This window comes from Hippoglossus hippoglossus, chromosome 5 (assembly GCF_009819705.1).
Source record: "Hippoglossus hippoglossus isolate fHipHip1 chromosome 5, fHipHip1.pri, whole genome shotgun sequence".
Taxonomy (NCBI): Eukaryota; Metazoa; Chordata; class Actinopteri; order Pleuronectiformes; family Pleuronectidae; genus Hippoglossus; species Hippoglossus hippoglossus.
In genome coordinates, this window is record NC_047155.1 from 10,742,389 (window position 1) to 10,756,694 (window position 14,306).

The window sequence follows — 14,306 nt, forward strand, 5'->3', positions numbered from 1 at the left end:
CAGTAAGTTGTTGTTTACTCCTGTCATACAGCTTGATCTCATCCATGTATAGGAGCTGGCTGATGGTCACTTCTGAATCTATCTACATCCATTCATTTTAATCCTCTGGCTGAGGGGGTTCAGGCCAATGCAGAACAGCGCAGACAGTGTATCATCTGGATAGAGACTTGCGTGATGGCCTCGGTGTTGGCTTCCAATGTAGTTTTCCACAGCCCCATTGAGTTCCTGATGGAGGTTATCAGTGTGCTGTGTTATCTGTGTGTGGATCATTGAGTCGTAGGTTACCTCTGCCACTCTGGTGAATCAGTCCAGTGGCCAGTGTCTTTCTTTATCCTGGCTTCCAGCTGTCTTCCTCTTTGGGGGAATTCTTGATCTTAAACCCAAGTGTCTCCAGGATTTCTGTTGCATTGCATTAGTGTATAAGAGTTGGTTGGTTTCTGTGATGTGTTAGTGAGGATAGTGGGTAACACCTTAAAATCTGCATGTCTCTCTTCCGTTGGGATTTGGTCAGTGAGCCTGTGACCCTGTCCAGCACAAGCAGTATTTAGTTATTTAATAAGTTTAGAATTGAATTAATGTGCTCAGTTTCGTAATATGTCACAATATATTACACCATCTGATTGCACCCCTCCAGAAGCCTGTGGGTTCTTCAGGCAAGGTTAGCTCATCCCTGTGTATGTTCTGCTTCAGCGGGTGGCTCAGCCACAAAACACCCGCTGGAACCTTTTCACTTGTCATCGTCAGTATGCATCACAAGTTAGCCAGACGGACAAATCCTGAGAGTCATGTCGTAACACATCTGCTCCTCATATTAAATGTCTGTTTAGTAGCTCCGATATGACGAAACACCCGTGTTTTTGTCAAGAGAACCAAAAGAGTGGAACACATTTGTCTGGCAATGACACTTGAGATTGTCTTTTAGGACTGATTATAAGAAAATGGATCCATAAAGCATCTGTTTAATGGTCATTGCTCCTTCATTTGCTTTTAAAATGCACGAAGTGACAATTTAAAACGTCAGGACTGTTGAAAAGTACCAGATGTATAATCTTAAGCAGAAATACTACCACGGCATCACCTTAACATCAAAAAGTGTTACCTCTTTTAGATATAAAACCCATTTTCATTTCTAATTCCTTGAAACCGATGATTTTTTTATGTCATTATACAAATTTACATTCCTCTGTCTGATGCAAGAATGTGTCTTGACTAGCCCGGGCTCTGAGAGTATAAAGAGACTTTAATACATACATATCCGAAAGAGTAATTTCAAAAAAATAGGGCAGAAAGACAATGTTCAAAGAAACAATTTGTCACAGCAGTTATCTGTGCGTGATCTCTCTTTGCCATCAGGCTTTTATACACGATCATCTTTGATCACAGACTCACAGTTGTTAAATCACTGATAAGATTCTAACCTATAAACGTCTGTTTGATCATTTGCTCTTCTACCATTATTTTCTCTCACTGTTTCTTTGGATTTTCTTTGAAATTTTTTTAACACATTAAAACTACAGTCAGTTTTCTAACCTATGTTTTAATACTTGTATTAACTGACTGGTTGCAGTCACATGCAGATATTAAATTTTCAATTCAACATTAAAGGTTAACCCAAAATAAATTAATTGCAGGTAGGAATCAACACAGGTCAGAAAAATACTGCCTCTCTTATAATAAACAGTTAATATCTTCATTATAAATTAATTCTTGATTCAAAATAAATATGGATGTGCCAACTTTTGGTTGGACAACTAAGTCTTTATCTTATGATGAATAAAATGATCCAAAGACATACGCTGCATCTTTATCAGTGTGATACTGTGACGATGGAGCAGATCATTGTCTCAGGAGAAAGGTATAAACACTACTTTGTAGTCTTATGACCTTATGACAGAGGAGGTGTGATATTAATGTCATTTTGTTGCACCACCACAAATGTTCTTGTCTTCAGTGAATATCTGTCTTTCTTCACCACTTGTTCAGAGTTTGGGTTGGATGATCTGTTGATGGATGGTGGTGATTGTATGTTTCTGTCCTAATAGACATGCTAGCATAGTCATCAGTCATGTATCTGCTGTCACACGGAGAACAGTGATTTTCTCCTGCAAAGCTGTGGAGACATTACAATTGCCTGTCCCTTACAGCGGAAAGGTGGAAATCTGTGTAACGTTTCTCTTCATTTTTGACTTTGTAAGAAACATGATTTCTGTTTGTCAAAAAGATTCAAACACAGACACACCAAAGCTAAGTCTGCAGAGCTGTTAACATTTTCTGAGATGAATTAAATGAAATTAAAGATGAACCATTGTCAAGACACAATCTTTCCAGGATATTCAAGCGAGATCAGAATATGATGTTACAGTACTTTTCTATGAAGACTGGGGGAAACGCAATTAGTATTTTTCATCCTTTAGAATAAAACTTGAAGCATGAAAAGGAAAAAAAGCCACATTTGGAGGAAATAAATCTATGAAACAAAGGGGCTATATCTCTAAACCTTTAAAAACTGTCAAACTGAAATAAACAATGGATTTATATGAACAGCTATTTGCAAGCAACACATTAAATGGCACTTGGTGGTGTCAGTGAAGATGACACATAGAATCTTCCTACACGCTGCTACCCTGTGCTGTACCAGTAAGCTGGTTGTTAGTTAGTTAGTTAGTTAGTTAGTTAGCACAGCATTGGTATCTTAATACCAAAATATTGTATAATTAAAAATGAATAAAATGATCTATTACTTACCAGCAATGACAAAGACCAAAGATGTGAACCACTTTCCCATGTTGGTGTTATTCTTCTTCTAACGATCAAAGCAAAAGCCTTTTACAACTCACCATTAGCTGTCGCAAAGTGCTGCACTTTACCTCTACTCTGCAGACAAACACTTTCATCCATCAGCAAAGCACTGAACTTGTTCATCAGTGCTGAAGAAAGAGTAACGTGAAGGACACTGCAAATGTACCTAAAACAAGAATGGAAACGTGGTACTGAATTCTAAATTGTTGAAAAAAAAGAAGAACCTAACGCATTAGCTTTTGAAAACTGACTTGACACTTCTGTTGGCCCATTTTCATTCTGATTATCATTTTTTTAAACACTAATCTGAACTAAAATCCATGCCAGGTCTTTAGTCAACATATTACATATTTGCCAATCATCACTTTTGCAATTGGTGCAGTTTGTCGCACAATGTTTTCTATATTTTCAGCCCCACGTCTGTGCATCAATCAAAAATGGCCTTACACAGTCTCACCTATCATTGAACCCGTATCTCAGGTAGCGCAGACAAAACCTTGGGTCTGCAACAGACAGAGGCGTAATGATGTGTTAATCTGTCCTCTGTGCAGTCTATAATATTAATAACAATGAGGAATGCTGGTTTTACATAATCTTCAGTTACATGACCTACACTGACTCTTACTATTTAAACAGGTCTAATAGAAAACCCCGGTCAGCCCGAAGTGGAGCTGTCCACTTCCCTGTGGTGCTGAAAGTTATGAACAAGCAGAAGCTGGTTTTCCTCCGACCATTTATACAGAGTAAAATCTGTAGCCTTCTTAACTCTGAGCAAGTTATTTATGTATAAATATGAATTCTGCACTGTCAATAGATTAAGTAATTTAGTTTTATAAGTATCTGCTGTCAGCTGTAAATGTCTCATTGGATTATGAAAAATGGATTAAGTCTTGTAAAACAATTAAGAACTGAATTTCCCCACACAGATTGATTGAAAAGTATGTAATACAGTGATTACTCCAGGTAAATGTCACTTTAATTATTTAACCTTTTCCCTTAATGCTGCTCTACTAATGAATTTAGGTTTTAATAAAACTGGGACAACTTGAGACCAAGAAGTTATAAATCCCTCGATGATGTACAAGGCTTTGCTCAGTCTTAATTTACAATTATTTCCTTGAGTGGGTGTCCATTATGAGGGCAATGACTGGTGGATTGGCACCAATCATCCATGTGGCAATCCATTCATTCGTCACCATAGAAACAGCCTGGGTGAATAGGGGATAAGTAGGGGAGGATGGAGAGATTGCTGACACCTGCTCTCCTTCATTTCCTATCAGCACACATACACACACATGTACTGGAAAATTCCCCACAAACATTACACATTATGCAACCATTCGACACGCACACATGCACACAATCAGTCCAATAAAGCTACGTAAAATGTTAATTTCAACATTCTTTAGGTGACAATTTATTCCATGTCCCATGTTTCACACTATAAAATATAAAAATACATGACCACTCAAACCAGTACCTTTTGCTGCCCTAAATAAAAGGCTTACCTACTCCATTGCCAAAAAATGGGAACACTGGATGTGCATGTGTCCTACACAACCAGTATTAATGTCCCTCTTAAATTAATATGGGCTGAAGTTATCGTTTCACATTTGTTCCACAAGCTTCTGTAGATTAAGGAGATCTCTCATTAACCATGTGTCCTTCTGAAGGACAATCAAGCAAGTTCCTGGTATTTCTGTTCTGTATTCCTATATGTTACATCCACCACAGCACTTGCAATTGCTATTAGAAATCTGTTGTGTGTTTTTTTTTTTCTGGTTTATTGTCAAACTTGAAAAATTGAACAAAGGATGGTTGCTGGTAGCAGCAGGATCTGAGGCTTGATTCCAAAGAGCAGGTCAGGCAGTTGAACAGAGCGTGGCAGGGTTCAGTTCCCAGAACTGGCTTCCTGTTTCTCAGCTCAGTGATTCCAATTCAGGGCTCATACAAAGACGTGCTAGACGTGGCTGGGGAGGCAGGCAGGCAAGTGAATGGTTAACCTGAGGCATACGCAAACAGGTATTGGTACGAAATGTACCGAGGCAAAGAGACTGGCATAATTCAAAAAGGTCCAAACCAAGATTGGTCATGGCGTCTCTACCACAAAATGGTTACTGAGCAATCTAGAGGAGTCTGGTTGCATTAAGAAGTACAAGCAGGAATCTTGTGGTGCTGGACACCCTGACACGGGTCAAGTGCCTATTACAGGGATGACATAAAGGAACAAATTATCATTCAAGATCACATTCACACCTTTAATATATCATTTAGAGTCTCTAATTAACATAACCTGCATGTCTTTGGAATGGGGGAGGGAACATGGGGGAACATGCAGTCCCCTCAGCCAGCAGGTTTGATCCCTTCCTTCAACCTTTCTCCACCACTATGCCGCTGTTTGGTTTACGTCCCCTTTAAAGTTGTTCTCCAAAACTTTTTGATGTAATATTTCCTTTATAAAAACACATTCTTCTTGTTTGCCCTTCAGAAACATCTGAACTTACCATGGCCCCTTGACTGATGGCAAATGTAATTCATTAAATGCTGCTATTATTATCCAGAAAAGCACACAAATTTCTGCTGAGTAAAGCTCTGTCCCAAGGCTGCATGATTTCCCTTACCCCAAAAAATCAATGGGATTTTTAATTCAGTTTTAATAGTTCAGGAAAAGACTCCTGGAAGTTTCTGTTTCACCTTTGCTCTCTGCTGACACACTGTTAGCAGAGAGTTCTCCTGGTTCTCAATGAACAGGAGATGGAATAGAGTGAGTGTAGTCTTAGAGCTGTAGAAGATGACAAGGGATGATGACAGTGCAGTCTGCAGGAACCTGTCTGACACACGGCCCAGGCAGAGGACACACTGTTGATATACCGTTAGATACAGTACAACCTGGGGATTGGACCTTCCATGCACCTACAGGTGAGCTTAACAACAATCAGAAGCAGCAGGATAAAAGTGGACGCACAAGTGAAGGCAGACTTTAACACACGATTGGTCAATGTATGATGTGATCCACCAGGGGACAGTGGGAAATGTAGTCACCTATAATGATGTTCAGGAAGCAGCAACATTTAAATAATAACATATCACAGAAAAAATGTTTAAACTCAATGTCACGTCAATGTATGCGCCACCTTTTAAATTGTCTAATGGAGCAATGCTACAGGAGAAGAAAGCTCGGAGTTCACCCCAGAGGAATTACTGGTGTGTAGAAGGTGTGTGATTGGATCATTACACGGCCAATTATGCTGAACTAACCTACACCAGACATCTGAGCAGCAAACTCCTGGTCCTGCAAGGATAACAAGGCAAGAGAGGTGGGTGCGGGGCCACTGCAAAGGAATCTACCAAAAACCCCTCGGAAACGAGAAGGTATTTTTGTATTCATATTTTTGCTAAAATGGGCTTCCCAGAGATTCAGTCAGGATACATCCTTTACATCATCACTTGCATCTGGCGCTCAGGCTCTTTTTAGTCTGATTCATAATGAATAAGTTCTAACCTATTAACATGCAAAACTTTATTTTTCAATTTTTTGTTGCAGGATGTTAAACGCTCAATGTCCAGATGCTATTTGGTGGATGATTTAATTTAGATGACTCCTGACACCACGAAAACGTGCATTTTTAGCGTGAACCAAATATTGGCATGCATCCTGTCCGGATCCATTATAAACCATCTGAGTTAGACAGGGTTAGATTATTAGCAGCCATACATCCAACTATATATGAAATCCTCCTCAGTGTCTCCTTCAAGTGTTCACCCTTCCTCCTCTTGGGAACTTTTAAGCCTGTCCTTGAAACGTCAAATACAAGGAAAGTTGGCAGGATGGTGAAATGTAGACAAAATACAAATAACGGAATGCACCATGTCCCTTTACTGCGTATTTTCTGCAGTCAAATATTGAAACACAGATGTAAAATGGGTCTGAGATGAATCACACTGCTATTTAACCATATGTTTTTGTCGCATTATTTTATCTTGTGTGTACTTCTCTACGCTCATCTTGTATATGTCAAGACGAAATGTATTCACAAAAGGTACGTGCATACCAAAGCACATGGCCTTTAAACATAAGTCATTCAAAATACCGTGTTTTTAAAATCAAGTTAAAACGAACTGCTCTCTGAATTAGCATCTTACTTTAATGGCTGTCAGGCTGTGTGGACTGCATACAGTGATACAGATTTGAGCAATCATGGGACCATGAAAGCCTACAGGCTTTAAGCTGCAAAGCAACATAAAGCATTTGATGGAGCAAACCAAATTCAAATTAACCTCTAGAAACCTCATCTGAGGAGGCATAATCAGCATTCTATAAAACCTAACGAGGCCTGTTTCAGCAGCAGCTGCAGCGGTCGCAGCGGCACACAGGAGCTGGAGGAGCACAGCAGCTCTAAGGCTGCTTCTCGGTTTCAGCCCTTTCCCTCCCTATCTGGCTCCTCTGGCCCAGAAGTCACGCTTTGCCTCAGTTCTTGGCTCCTCTCGTTAGAGGAGGGTGAATTCTTGGCCCTCAATCCGTTCAGATGTCAGTCGTTTTCACTCCGTCTCGATGCTCAGGGCTGCAGCTTTACTTGACACTTTGCCACTCATCCTTCCAAGTGGCAGGAAGTCAACGCTTTTTAAAGATCTAATAAGTAGCAATTCTTTATTTAAATGTTGAAAAACAACTGTGGATCATGATTATTTATTGGCATTTGAGTAAAATGAAAAAAAACGTATGTGACCTCATCGGTTAACATAATTTGCGCCTGAGTCATATACGGTAGATTTGGTGGTGAAGACGACAACTCCCATGATCCCAGTTTGGTTCAAGCATCATGTTTTGTTACTGTTTTGATTAAGAGACCCCTAGAGGCTGAAGTTGCATATTGTACGTTGAAATCCAAGACACTTGTCCAGCCTCATGATGCTGTACATGCGACTACAGTGTTCGTAAATGCCAAAGCTTTTTCCCCTGTAGTTTTCTTAGAGAAATATTAGTTAATGATCCAATCGATATTCCCTGAATCCCAGTCTAACCATTTTGGGTTCACCTCTCTTACCTGACCTTGTCTATGACCCTTGCCCTCAAATTGTTCCAGATGGAAACGGTCAAAAGACAGACCAAGCCACCAGCTTACTGCTCTGTTGCCTAGCAACACATCAGTGAATATTTCATTTATCACAGCAGGAATTTGCATTTAAACGGTGTGGAACTGATTTACATTCCCCCCACTGCTTTTGAAACACACTTGTTATTTTAAAGAAAATTAACCCTATAAACCTTTTCATATCCAACACAATTCAATGACGTCAATGTTTCTGATGATTTTCCCAATTACAATAAAAGTTACAGTAATCCACCAAACTGCACAGGAAATAAAATAAGAAAAAGGTGCAAGAGATTTCACAAGCATCCCTCTCTCCTCTCGCCATTCTTCTGCCTCCTCTGGGATTGAGCACCAGACAGTGCGTGGAGGGTGCAGGTGGCAGAGGATGCAGATTCCCTCAAAGCCATTAAGTCTAAATATCAGTCCTGACTTGCGGATCATATTCTGTCTGCTTCAATTACACTGACTGACGGTAACAACCCATAAAAAATAGTTTTGGCTGAAACCCACAAAAAGACACATCTTTATACTCGATAGCAATGTAGGCCGATATAATAAAGGTGCAAAATTCCACCATAGTTTAAGTATGTGACAGATGGTGATTATCACTGTGCAAATGTAATACTGATGGAATGATGGGTGGAGGTTTCATCTCAAAGGCAGAGTGTCTTTATTACAAATACACGAGTTTCAACACAAACCATTTGAGTGGAACATCCAAGTTACGGCTCCATCCACCGGGTCGTCTCTCAGTCCAGCAAGCTCGTCCCGGCCGTGATTCATATTACTGTAGCTTCGGCAGTTACAAGCCAATCAAACTCATTCATCCAGCATCTGTAGGACCCCCCCCCAAGCTTCAGCTCTGACATGGAACGAAACAACAGATTTATGTGAACCATTAACACAGGTGTACAAGCAGGAAAACTGTCCTTTATTATAAATTGTGGTAGAGTAGAGTATTGATACTGCTATCACACAATCCACTAACCCTCTGGACAACAGGGACATTTGTTTTGGGTATTAAAGGTAGGTCAATAATTCCTCTGGTGTTCTCAGCCAAAACTGACGGAGATCAATAGTTTTGCATTGAACTGTATTCTCATTGACAGATACGTACAATCTGTGTTATAAAAATATACATTTAAATAAATCAACAACCTTGTTCAGGGTTTTGAAGGATTTGTAGACTACTCTTTTAGAAACATTAAATTGCTCTAATATAGATTTAAAGTCCAATCATTTCCAGCCCTGTAGCAGTATAGCATGTAAATGTATAAATATGTAAATTAAAGGTGCATTTATGGCTTCATGATGCAGTAGTCGTTACAAATTATGACATATGTATTGATGGGTAATGTCAGGCAAAGGGCACAACTGTTCAGCCATGTGTGTGTGTGTGTGTGTGTGTGTGTGTGTGTGTGTGTGTGTGTGTGTGTGTGTGTGTGTGTGTGTGTGTGTGTGTGTGTGTGTGTGTGTGTGTGTGTGTGTGTGTTGGATGGTTGTCAGATTTACATTAAATGCAGCAGGTTAGGTTTTGGGAACATTTTGAAGATGTACACGTTACCAAATGCAACAAGCTACATTTTTGTGCAGTAGTATAAACTTTAGATGACACATCAAAGACAAAAGTGAACAACCGAATAAAAGAGTGACATAAAATAATTGGTGGTTGTGAGATGTGACAGCAGCGGCGGATCCAGGAGTGGGGCCGGGGGGGCACACTGGCCCCAGCTGATTGGCTCCTGTCCTGTCAGTAGACTTTAAACAAAAAAAAACCTTACTAACAATAAATATGACAGTTTACAAAAAAATGTATTTGCTAAAAATTGTTGAATTACACACTGTGTTTGAACAAGGAACTATTGTCCAAATATATTCACATGTGTGGCCTTGCTCAAAGCCACAGAGTTAACAACAAGGGACAATTTAAATGTGCACCTAAAACAGACTAAACTAAGATTCGCCACTAAACCACTAAAACTGTGCATGGTTGTTGGAGACATACTTGACCTCTGTGTAAATTGTGGCCCCTTCATGGCCCTCGGTTTAGAAAATTCCTACATCCGCCCCTGTGTGGCACTCTCTAAACTTCAGCCGCTCTGTTTTTATCATAGTGTTTGTACTTCACCTCAAGTTGCTCCCACATCATGTCCTTCTTACACATCCATACAGTTTGCATAATGTACATTTTTAAAACAAAGTGTGAGCAAATCTGAGCTCTTTCACCCAGTGGGAGTATTATAGCAACGACAGGAGCCTTCACTTGCTTCATAGACTCCAATGTTATTCAGTAATATTTCATATTATCTAGACACATGACATGTTAATGTCTTTAGCAAGGTCTCCTGGTTCTTGCTGTGAAAACATTTTATCGATATGAAGTATATTTTTGAAGTTCTGGTGTTCCACGGATACCTCAGTGGTCGTCTCTGCCATCACTGGCTCTCACAGTGCTTCAGCTTTTCCAGGCTCCACAAACGTTATCACCATGGCAACCTCACCTGGAGCTCGCTGATGGGCATTTCGTCATTAGCAGCTTCTATGGTCCAGAACCCCATTTACACCTGGCTTGAAAATGCAGTGTGGCTGAACGGACTGCAATCAGATAGCACTTGACCACATGACATTTACAAGTGTAAAAGCACCAAAAACACACTGATGCTGAATCCATTTTTTTCTAAAGCCCAAATGACTACGGCTTCCTCAGAATACAGACCTCTTAAGGTAACACATAATCTCAGTTTTATTTTTATTCCTTCAAAAATCCTCAATTCATTGGAAACATTTGTTATTCTCTCTGTCTCTGAGTCAAGTGAGAGGTGGCGATGAATAAATAAATAATATGCAAATCCAGTTTAATTATCATTTTAATTCCTCATTCATAAGCTCTTTCATTAGTGTGTAAATAAAAGCACATTAGTGACACAGATGTGGTCACATAATGATTTTTCTTCAAATACATTTTCAGCCGCATAAGTGATTCTAGTCAAGACTGAAATATGTTTATAAAATATGTTTTTACGAGTATAGGGAAACTCACAGAGCAAAAAGATCTGGGATTTTGAGAATAAATTTGAAGAATTGTCATGACTTTCAACGACTGCTCTCCAGTGGTGGGAGTCGTTTGAACCGTGGGCACAGACGGCCTTGCTGAGACAGCCAGGGCTGCAGCTGCCGTGTCTGAGGACATGGAGGGACAGGGGACGATGGGGACGTCTCTGAATGGTCGAAGATGGTGTTTCAGGGGTTTAGTTTCAGCATAGATTTGGAAATGAGCGGAGATTTCCAGCTTCCAACTCAGGGTGCTGGGGGATTGCCCAACTTTGAATAGAGGGTGTTTTCATACACATACAGTATATATGTATATTATGACATAGAAACATCCCAAACAGTTAATTCTACGTAAGCAAGGTCCAAGAAAGTTGAAAATAGTAGGTAGCATTATGAGCCATGTTCAATCCATACACTAATGACACATGGCCGATATCCATCATGGAAAATAAGACCTTTACCTCGCACGCTGAGAACATACATGTACATGTTGCATATTAATCTGCAGCAGCTTGGTAACCTTGTGCAACCCTGGTCACTAATATTGTAATAAATCATGACAGGGGTCAAAACAATGTCACGGCTCATTTACATCAGTCATCACATGTCTACTGGCTTGACACGTCTGTGAGATCTAGGCCATGACAGCTATTTAATTGTAATTAATTAGGAAAAGAGGAGAGGGATATGTGAATACACATTCTAAAATCACCTGTAATTCTGGCATTATTTCACAAATGTTGTTGAAGTTTTAGGAAAGAGAATCAAGTTTTCCACCGTGGCTGCTGCTGTTCTAAAAGATGTCACGACATTACAGCATAAACTGGCTTGGCAGGAACATTCCTGGCTTCGCTTTTTCGTCCAAACACTCTCCCTGATCAGCTTCTACGCTGCTCCCTGACTGTGAGAAGAGTGAGGCAAGCCAGTATTTGTTTTACTTTGCTGCTGTGTTTCCCCCCCTCCCATTCCTTTTTTTCTTTTTCTTTTTTTTTAGAAATGCACCCTGGGTTCTTTTTGTCAATCGCCCGGCAACAGAAACATCACTTTGTCTCCATCTTTTCACTGCAAGCGGAAACGTCGCGCCAAGGCTCCTCTGGAGAGGCCTCGCAACGTCCTACCTGACTTACTTACCAATGAAGAGCCAGCGAAATCTATGGGTCCGCAGTGTTACACATAACTGGTCCTGACAACAATCCCTCCCTCTCTGCACCACCCGAAAAGAAGGGAAGCTTTTTAGCCTCAAGAGACGTGGAAAAGCCGCAGCACAGGGCTCCTGCTCTGGGTCTGTTTGTCAGTCTGTCTCAGACCTCTCAGTCTTTATCTGTCTTTCACATGCACAAACACACACATTCATTTCCATAATCTCAAGTGCAAAGCCGATATATAGTGCACAAACACATTCAGCATGTTTAAGATGCTAAAGTGCACTTTTTGTTGATTGGCAAGCTTTGATATTGATGTGTAAAGATTCACAGGTTCAGAGATAACACGGTGTCCATCGTGTTAACACCATAAAACTGTAATTATATGTATCGATGTTGATGGAATGACAGAAACCTTTTTACTTTTGTCTCTGGAGAGTCCTAAAGATGCAAAGTGTCAAAGTTGAAGCAATAAAGTACTTGATGCCTCAAACTGCTGTTACAACAATAGTGTGGATTCTTACTGTGGTTGATTGGTGTGTATATATCCAAGTGCCCTGGTGGTCGATGTACAGAAGACATCCATTTTTTTCATCCCTTAACTTAGAGGTAGGGCTGGTCTACAGCTGGTTTGCTGCTGAAGCACTTTTTATTTTATTGTTTTTCATAAATCCTCTTCATGTTTTCAATGCCATCAATAAGAATTCTCTCAATCTCTGAAGCAGAGACGAAAGCCAGGACGTTGGCGAGCGACTCGCTGACAGGTCGCCTCCCAGCAGTTGTCAGGCAGTGCAGTGTTTTGGAGGCGTGTCTTTGACGAGAGGGCCAGTAGGAGGGGCCCTGATGTATCGGTCGCATTTTTTCAAAGTGTAACTTGCTCTTGCTGGCTTTCCAAGGATCACCAACCCTAGCTTTAATATGATAATGTGTTGGAAAGATGCCTCGATGGTAATTACCTCCACAAAGAAGGTTACGTTTTCATCTGCTTTTGTTTTTTTGTTTTTTTGTCTGTTTGTTCGTCTGTTAGTTAGAATTATAACGCAAAAACTACTCTACTGATTATTGCAAAACTTGGTGGTATGATGTTGTATGAGTCAGAAGAGAACCCTACAGATCAGGGGGCGGAGCTAGAATTTTATTTTCTCTTTCTATAACATTGTGATATGGTGTGTTTTTCAACATTTTCATTAATTTCTCAAAGAATAATTCATGGTTCTCGATTAAAAAAAAATCGGACAAGTTAAAGGGACTGATATTTATAAGTGTGTGCAATTTAGTGCAGATCAAAATATAAAACTGGATCAAGTAAATATATGTAAATGTGGCTTCAGGGCCACGGCGGAGGTATACACTCATTGAGTGCCATTATAGTTGTCACACTGGTTACTGAATAAAAGTATAGCAATAGGGTAGGTTACTTATAAATATTTCAAAGTTTTATTAATAATATGAAATGTTGGATATTTTGTATACATGTATTTAAGTATAAAAATATGTTAATATGTTGGAAATGCCTTGATATTCAATCTTTCTATCAAATTTTGTATTTATAGCCCATATCCACAAATCACAGTTTGTCTCAAAGGGCTTAACAAGGTGTGACATCCTCTGCCCCTCAGCAAGAGCAAGGAAAAACTTGATTTATATTCGTATTGATATTAATATCGATCCCCTTCCTCATGCTGCCATTATCACATTTAAAGTAAAATATCATTTGGAAAACTAATGAAAATCCTGTGGGCCTCACCTGAACATTTAACATGATAAAACAAACTGTACACATATTAATCCCCAGCGTATAATATGGTAAATGCCGAATGCTCAAGTGCTGACATTGGCATTTGGATCAACTGTAAGTACAGACACGCGCAGCCATCATAGCTGCACTTCCTCTCATATGAATGCATTTCATTTCAGTCTATCAACATGCAGTATTCATTTTACAAATAAATATTCAGCTGGAGTTACTAGTTTTCTAAAACAAAGTGCACATGGGATGCTGTTATTCATGTTTGTATCGCAGATTTTACAAAGAACCTCTCACCGCGTACACAAAGCCTCACGGAGACACTGATAGTGAGAGGCAACATATTTGTGAAACGATGTGTAAATGCAGGATGCTCGCATCATAAAATACATCTGTCATCATTATCGCTGTCATCATCATCATCTGCATCACCATTTTGTCGCTCTCACATGAGCAATAATCTGCTCTGCGGTT